Genomic DNA, 7,874 nt, shown 5'->3' on the forward strand with positions numbered 1-7,874 from the left:
GCTTCTGCTAGAATCTGCCCTGCCTTGCTGCCTTTTACTTTAGGCGTTCTTATTAAGCCTTTAAGCAGCTATTTAAGAGCCTGCTTCTATTATTAGAGTTCCTTTTCTCTAGATCCGCTTTTTTTTACGCGCCTTGCGCTTTATAGCGGCTTTATTTACCTTTTAAAGGCTAGCAACTATATTATACAGTAGTATAGCTTAATATATTATTATTGCAGCACCTTTAGAAAGGCTGCTAAGCGCATTAAGAATTACTATAGGCGAGCTATTTTAATGCTTTTAAATATAATTATAAATTAAAGCTAATTAAAAGCCTAGCTTATAAGCGTTGCTTAGTATTTTTAATTCCTATTAAGCCTCTACTATAGTAGAAGGCAATAGTATATAAAGCCGAATATTAAGCTTTAAAAGTACTACCTTTAAATTAAGCAGTATAAGGCCTGCGCTTTAAAAGCCTGCGCAAATATTACTTTTTATAATTAAGTTATAAAAGGCTGCTTTAAATACTAGTAAAAACTCTAGCTTTATAATATAGTTAATATAGTAGCGTATTAAGTCCTTAATTTAGCGCCTGTATGCCTTTTTTAACGGAGTAAAGCAGCTAATATTAAGCGGCTACAGCAGGTGCAATAAATATGCTAGCATGCAGAGAGTAATAATATTATTCTCCTTATAAATCTCTTTAAATTTAAGCAAGCGGTGGCTCTTATAGCTATTAATAATTAGCAGCTAATACGTGCCTATAGTGCGATCCTTTATATACTTATTAAAATACTGCAGCCAGGCAATACTAAGCTTATTTATTATCCAGCTATTATTACTTACTACTATAACTTAGTTTAGTAGTATATTATTACCCTTATACTATATAAAAAGGTAGTACTTACCTAAAAAGATAATAAATAGCGGGATAGCCTATCTATAGGTATTAACTTCTTAGATTATTATTATCTATTCGCGATTACCTAGCTGTATTAATTTTAGATAATTGCACCGCTTAAAGCCTGTTATAACCACGCTAGTTAAGATAACGCCTATTTAGAAGCTAGCTTTATTAAAGTTATATATATCTTTATTTAGGATGCTATACTTTGCTTTTATATTACGTATAAGCTTAAACTAATTGCTAATTACCTTTAGATCCTTGTATAAAGCTTTCTAATAATTGTACTTTTAATTAAATTGTGTTTTAAGCTTAGGTGTTCGCTTAATAAAGTTCTCTGGCCAGTTCTTGCCAACGTGGCCGGCGGCGCGCTCGGCGAGCAATTTATTAGCTATCTCTCGTACAGCATATAGGTTGGGCGGAAATCCTCGCGAATCCAGGTCGCGTATATGTTGAACAACAACTAATTCCTCCAGCTTGGAAAGCTTCTTCGAATTAGGCTCAGAATCGCGTCGTGGGGTCGTTCCAGCGCGTCGATCTCGAAGTGTGCTTCTGGGTACGTTATATGTCGTAATAGCGCGCCGTTCGCTTTTAAATTGCTGCTGATTGATTGCTGCGATAGCTATATATATTCGACCTTTATTTTGTATTAATTGCACGTTATATTGTCGACGCATAGTGGTTAGAAGTTAACGCGTCGCGTTTTTATAATAAAGTAGACGGCTCGCTTAGGTAGACGGCTCGCTTATGGAATACGTTATAAGAAAGTAGAAATACTATATAATTAAAAGCTTTCTATCTCTAAAAATAGCTGGACTAATAATAAGCTTAGTTTTAAGTAGTTAAAGCACTTTAATATATATATAAAGGCGCGTTAGGTAGGGTTATATAGGTTGCTAATTTTAGATAGCTATAAAAGCTACCTTAACTAAAATTTTAAGGATTATTATATTAAATAATAAATCCTTACCCTTTATATACCTGCGTATTTATTATATATACTTTAGCTACTTAATATAGTATACTTCTTACTATTAAAGCTAAAGTACTTTTAATATATATAAGACTTAGCACGCTAATACATCTACTATATTAATAAAAAAGGCTTTTTACTAGCCTTTAAAAATGCATTTTTTAATATATTTATATATAAGAACTATAAAAAGGCCTTTAAGGCCTTTAGATTTGTTCCTATTAACGCGTAGGTAGTTCTTAATCGCTTTAATATATAGTTATAAACCCTACTACTAGTACTTCTACTAGAAATACTATAGTAATTAAAAACCCTAAGTAATATATATAAATTTAGATTATAGTTAAGGCTAGTAAGTAATTCCTTTATACGGTTACTAATAACTGCCTAAAAAGGCTTTTTAAAGCTTATTAAAAGGGGCGCTGCTAAATATACACCCTATATTTACTCGGTGTACACCCCTTTTCTACTCCGTATACACCCTTCTTACGTCTGATCTTCTGATTCATCCGGAGGGCTCGGAGGAAGCTCCGGCGCTTAATTCTCACGCGCATCTATATGAAATGGGAAGGCTGTACAGCCTCACTATTTTATTGTGCATTCTTACCGTTTCCGTGAGGCTATATATATAGGCCAGCTACACGTAAGGCCTCACGTGAGGCCGTACGTGAGGCCGTACGTGAGGCCGTACGTGAGGCCGTACGTGAGGCCGTACGTGAGGCCGTACGTGAGGCCGTACGTGAGGCCGTACGTGAGGCTACTTATGGCAAGGCTGTGCAGCATACCCGTTTTACTATGCATACTTCCCGTTTCCTACAGTGTATATAGGCCGTTGTATTGCTACCTACGTGCCTACGTGCCTATGAGCATGCCAAAACAGTTAAATCCTCACCTTATTACGGCCTCTCTGTATTAAACCTGGCCCCCCTACATCGCCGCCGCGCCTTCCTGGCTATCCTGATCCATTAACCCCTCTATATACTGCTCGTACAATGCCATCTAACGTTGGAGCTCCTTATAAGGAAGCAGCGCTGGCGCTGCCTGAGGCTGAGGAGCTAGCTAAGGCTAAGGAGCTGGCTGAGGCTCAGGATGAGCGCTATCATAACGCTGCGCAGCCCCTTTCCGTGGTGCTGCCTTCTTCCTAGGTGCCTTATCCTTTGCACCAGGCGGCCGGCCACGCTTCTTAGGTGCAGCAGTAGATGCAGTAGTAGGTGCGGGCGTAGGTGCGGCAGTAGGGGGGGGCCTAGGTATTACTGCATGCTCAAACTCGGGCGGATTAGTAAGCAAATCGTCGAATTCCGTGATAGCTGGTGTAGCGGCCGACTAAGGAGCACTCTAAGCGACAGGAGCTGGACGGGGGGCTACAAAAATAGGCGGTCCTGGCGGTGGAACTGTCGGCGTGCGTCCTGTAGGTATACCTGTAGGTCTAGCTGCCGCACCCGTGCCCGTAGCAATCTTAAATCTTAATAGCTCTCGCTGCGTATTGTTGTATGTATAATAGCCTCTCCTCGCAATAGTAGGCCGGCCGCGCCGGCGCTTAATAACAGCAGGATCCTCTATATCCTTAAAAGGCCTAAAAGGAATAGCTAGCTAATATCCTCCTGGCCGAACAAACTACTAATAGTAATCTATCTCTTCCGGTTATATATAGAGCACCGGATCTAGCCGATTTACAAGCGCTTGGTGTAGAGGATTATACAGTTTATGCGCACACGGAATGCTATAGATAGACTTAAACGTTTAAGTATAATTAAGTGGGTTGTATTTATTCGATTTAGCCTTTTAGAGCTGCTTTTTAAGGAGAATAAGCGCCTGCGGCGTCACCTTTTAATATAGGTTACGGAATTTAGGTTCTTTAATATTATACGGAGTATAGGCGTGATATCTAGCTATTTTATCTTTAAACTTAGACCTAGAGTTAAGGATAAGGTTCTGTATATTAAGGAGAACGTTAAATAGATAGCTAGTTAACACCTAAAAAAAGCCCTTAAGTAGGCCGTGTAAGCCCTTATTTTATAATATAACTCTATAAGAAATTAAATCAGCATTATATATCTCTGCTACTTCCTTATTTCTTAGTTATTCTTTAAGCTATACTTTTATCCTTTTTAGCGCTGCCTATTTAGCATATATATAGACCCTATACAAAGTTTAGGTATTAAATTTAGATATTTTAGTATTAAGAAAAATCACTTATATAGTACTAAAGTACCGCACCTTACAGGTATAGTAGGTGGCCTAATTCCACCTATATAGCTACTACTTATTCTCTATATATATTACTAGGTTAGGGCGCTTCTTATAGTTATTAAGTAGCTTCTTCTAAGCCTTATTAAATTAAGCTATAACTTCCAGCTTTATTATGGCGGTCCAACGGGTAAGGAACTGCCCCCTTTTCTCCTGTTTCTTCTTCTAAATAGCTTCCTTCTTTTTATCTAATATAGGCGCAGGTAGCGCGCTGCCTGCGGTGTATATAGGTTCCTTTTTATACACTTTAGCTAGTTTAGTAACAATATTCTTTTTAATATACTATATATAGAGGAGGCGCGCGACTATAGGCTATTATTAATATAGTGCGTTTCTTAGAGCTTATTCTTTATCTATTAAGAAAACGCGTGGAATAAGAAAATAGCGCTTAAAGAGCTTAAAAAGCTGCAGTACTACCTAGTTATAGTTCGCCTCCTTCTTTTTTAGCAGGAAATAATAGGCAATTTTAAAGTTATTGCTAGTACACGTGACGCCGGTAATATATAGGAAGGGTATACCAAATCTATTAGTTTTATAGGTGCAATCTAATAGAATAATATTGTAATTAGCCTGTAGGATCTTAATAGAATCCGGATAGGTAAAGAAAAGGTGTTTAATTTAGTTCTGCTTATCTTTTATAAAGTTATATATATACTTCCTATTACAGCCGTTAGGTGCCGGGAATATAGAGGTTTCTAACGTATAGAGGAGCGCCTAAATAGGCGTAAGGCCGCCGAAAAGCTTATTCCTATACCGGGTGCGCTTATTAGTAATATTATGCGCCGTAATAGTAACCCCTTTCTTTAACAGCTTTATATATATTTTATTAGGCTTTGTTCCGCTTAATATATCTATTTAAATAAGGGTATTTATAGATGCCGAGCGCTTTCTATTACAGGCGGCTGCTGTAGGTTTAAGTATAGCGTTGTAATTGTTATAAGCTTCCTCCACCGTCTCCTATAGCTAAACACGTGAGCTATTAACTCTAGGAGGCTGCCGAGTAAGCGTACCGCTTATCTTATAGTCTACTTTATTAGTAGATATACTGCGCACGCGTGTATAAAACTTTCTAGTGCCTCTAAAGCAGCATCGGTACTATATTTTCCTTGTTTCCTTCGTCTTTCTGTCTGGTTTTAAACGGAACTTAATAAGCCTGTAGCCCTGCGCCTTTATATACTTTCTAAGCACTTCCTTAGCTTTATCTAGCGTATAGTAGAACCGTGGCGGTGGTGGTTTAAGGGCTATAGTAAGTGTATTAAGGAAGTTAAGGATTAGGATATAATGCTTTATAGCCACGCCGCACTTGGAAAGAGTATTTAGAATTAGTAAGAAACGTAAGCGAGCGAATCGGAGGCCCCGGAGCACTCCTCCGGACCAATTAGAAGATTAGACGTAAGAAGGGTGTATACGGAGTAGAAAAGGGGTGTACACCGAGTAAATATAGGGTGTATATTTAGCAGCGCCTATTAAAAGAGCTAAAGAAATACTATATAAAAATATACTTATTAAAGCCCGGGTTAAAAAGCTTAAAAAGCAACTAGTAGAAATAACTAAGTATAAAGGTTATAAAAGAAAGCAAATCCAGACTAGCAGTATAATTATCACGGTCTCGGGCGGCAGGATTGCCCTAGCTAGCTCGGGCAGGTAGGTAGAAATAATAACTAAATTTACTACGTGTTCTATAATGCACGGCAGGCAGGCGGGTTAAATAATAAGACGTAGCTTAAGAAGCTACAAGGAGGCAGGGCGGCGGTCGGCAGGTATACTCCTGCCAAGGCTCGCATAGGCCCTTGCAACAAGGCCTCTCGCCGGGTCCTAACATCACGTGTTACGCTGTGTAGCAAGCTTTACCGTTCAAGCCGTAATAATATTAGTAGTTAGTTTTAAATTATTTAAAACTAGTAGTAATATATATTTTTATAGAGTTAATATTTATAGGCCGGCAGAACTTTAGTTTACAGCGCGCTAAACTATATATAGCTAGTATACGCGAAAAAATCTTTTAATATTTAAAAACGTAATAACTAGGTTAAATATAATAACCTAATTACCTATATTAAAGGCAGTAGAAAAGAATTTTCTAAAGTTTATTATTTTAGTAATTAGGTTATTAAAATATAATAAGCGCTATATTTCTAAGCTTCTAAAACTATTTAGAACTAAATAGAATTTTATAGAAAAATTCTTTTATAAATTAACTATATTTATAATATATAGAAGTATCTAGAAGGCGCTAGTACCTATACACCCCCTTTTTAGTAGTTGTACACCCCCCTTTCTAGTAGTTGTACACCCCCTAAACCCCTGTCGTTTCACCGCCCTCTAATTGGCTCGGAGGCCCGGCTAGGGCCTCCGATTCGCTCGCTTAATTCGCTTACCAATTCTAAATGCTCACTCCAAATGCGGCGTGTACACAAGCAATCACCGCCTCTTCCTCCACCTCCACAATACACCTCCACAATACACTCACCATAGCCCTCCAGCCGCCACGGCTAGCGTACTACGCTACAGCGGAGGAAGCGCATATTGCTCTACAAACGCACACCTTATTGCAGGGCTACGGGTTGGCCAAATATCGTACCAAACCGGACAAGACTATAGCAAAGACGACCCGAAAAATATGGTATATGTGTACTTTTGCACGCCTTCACGTGCCTTAGAACTGTATACATGAGACTGGAAGCAAGAGAACCGGCTGTACTATAAAAGGAACTCTTACCCGACAGCCCGAAGGCATATAGATGTGGGAAACAACAGAAGCCTCTTATTTTAGCTATAAAGCTATACTTAAAACAACAGCCTTACCTGTACTACGTCGCCTTAAGCGTACAGAGGAGGTAAGAAAGGTTATTCGCGATAACCTCTCTAGTAGTGGTGCACCTGCAGCAACATATACAAAGCTGCTAAAGTAGGGGGTAAGTATTATAAAGGACAATATCAACAATAAGCGCAAATTATACAGGAAGGAACTCCTTAAAGGCCTTAGTCCCATCCAGGCACTACTCCACACGTTAGAAACGTATGGCAGCGATAGAGAGGCGGGCAAGTTCTTCTACAGCTATTCACTGGATGATGAAAACCGCGTTAATTACCTCTTCTTTGCACACCCACAGTCGATTAAGAACTAGCTTCGAGATTACCTATTGTTTTATTCCGAGAGAGAAGGACCCGAACTACAACTGGGCAGCACAACAGCTTTACAAGCTCTTCCAAGCGTATTTGCTACGCCCACGCGTTTTCTATACAGATAAAAAAGCCGCGTTGAAGAAGGCCCTAAGAGCTAAGTGGCCGGGTGTCCCGCAGCTGCTGTATATATGGCATATCGACATGAACTTCGTCACCAAGCTAGCTGAGGTCTACAAGGAGGCACCTACGTACGAGGCAGGCAGCGCACCTCCTACACCTACAACAGATAAGGAGAGAGCTGCTGTACAGAAAAAGGAACAGGACAAAACGAGTGAATTCCTTGGCCGCTGGAGCGCTCTAGTCAGGAAGGTCAATCAGGATAAGTTCGAGAGTGAGTGGAAGAAGCTACAGGAGGACTACAAGGAGAGGTGGCAGCTGATTAAGTATATGGATGATGAGTGGTGGCCGTGTAGGTGGCAGTGGGCGTACTGCTACACAAAGAGCACTCGACATTTTGGTACAGTGTAAGTATTTGCTTGTGTCCTATTTCTCAATCATTCTTCAAGCTATGCTCTTGCCCTCTTCAGCGCTGCTTGTTCTACACGACTGCAAACCCCTTGTGAAGTTTGGGCTTCAAATTCGCAC

The sequence above is a fragment of the Mytilinidion resinicola genome (genome assembly GCF_010093595.1).
Source record: "Mytilinidion resinicola strain CBS 304.34 unplaced genomic scaffold BDZ99scaffold_24, whole genome shotgun sequence".
In the NCBI taxonomy this organism is placed as follows: Eukaryota; Fungi; Ascomycota; class Dothideomycetes; order Mytilinidiales; family Mytilinidiaceae; genus Mytilinidion; species Mytilinidion resinicola.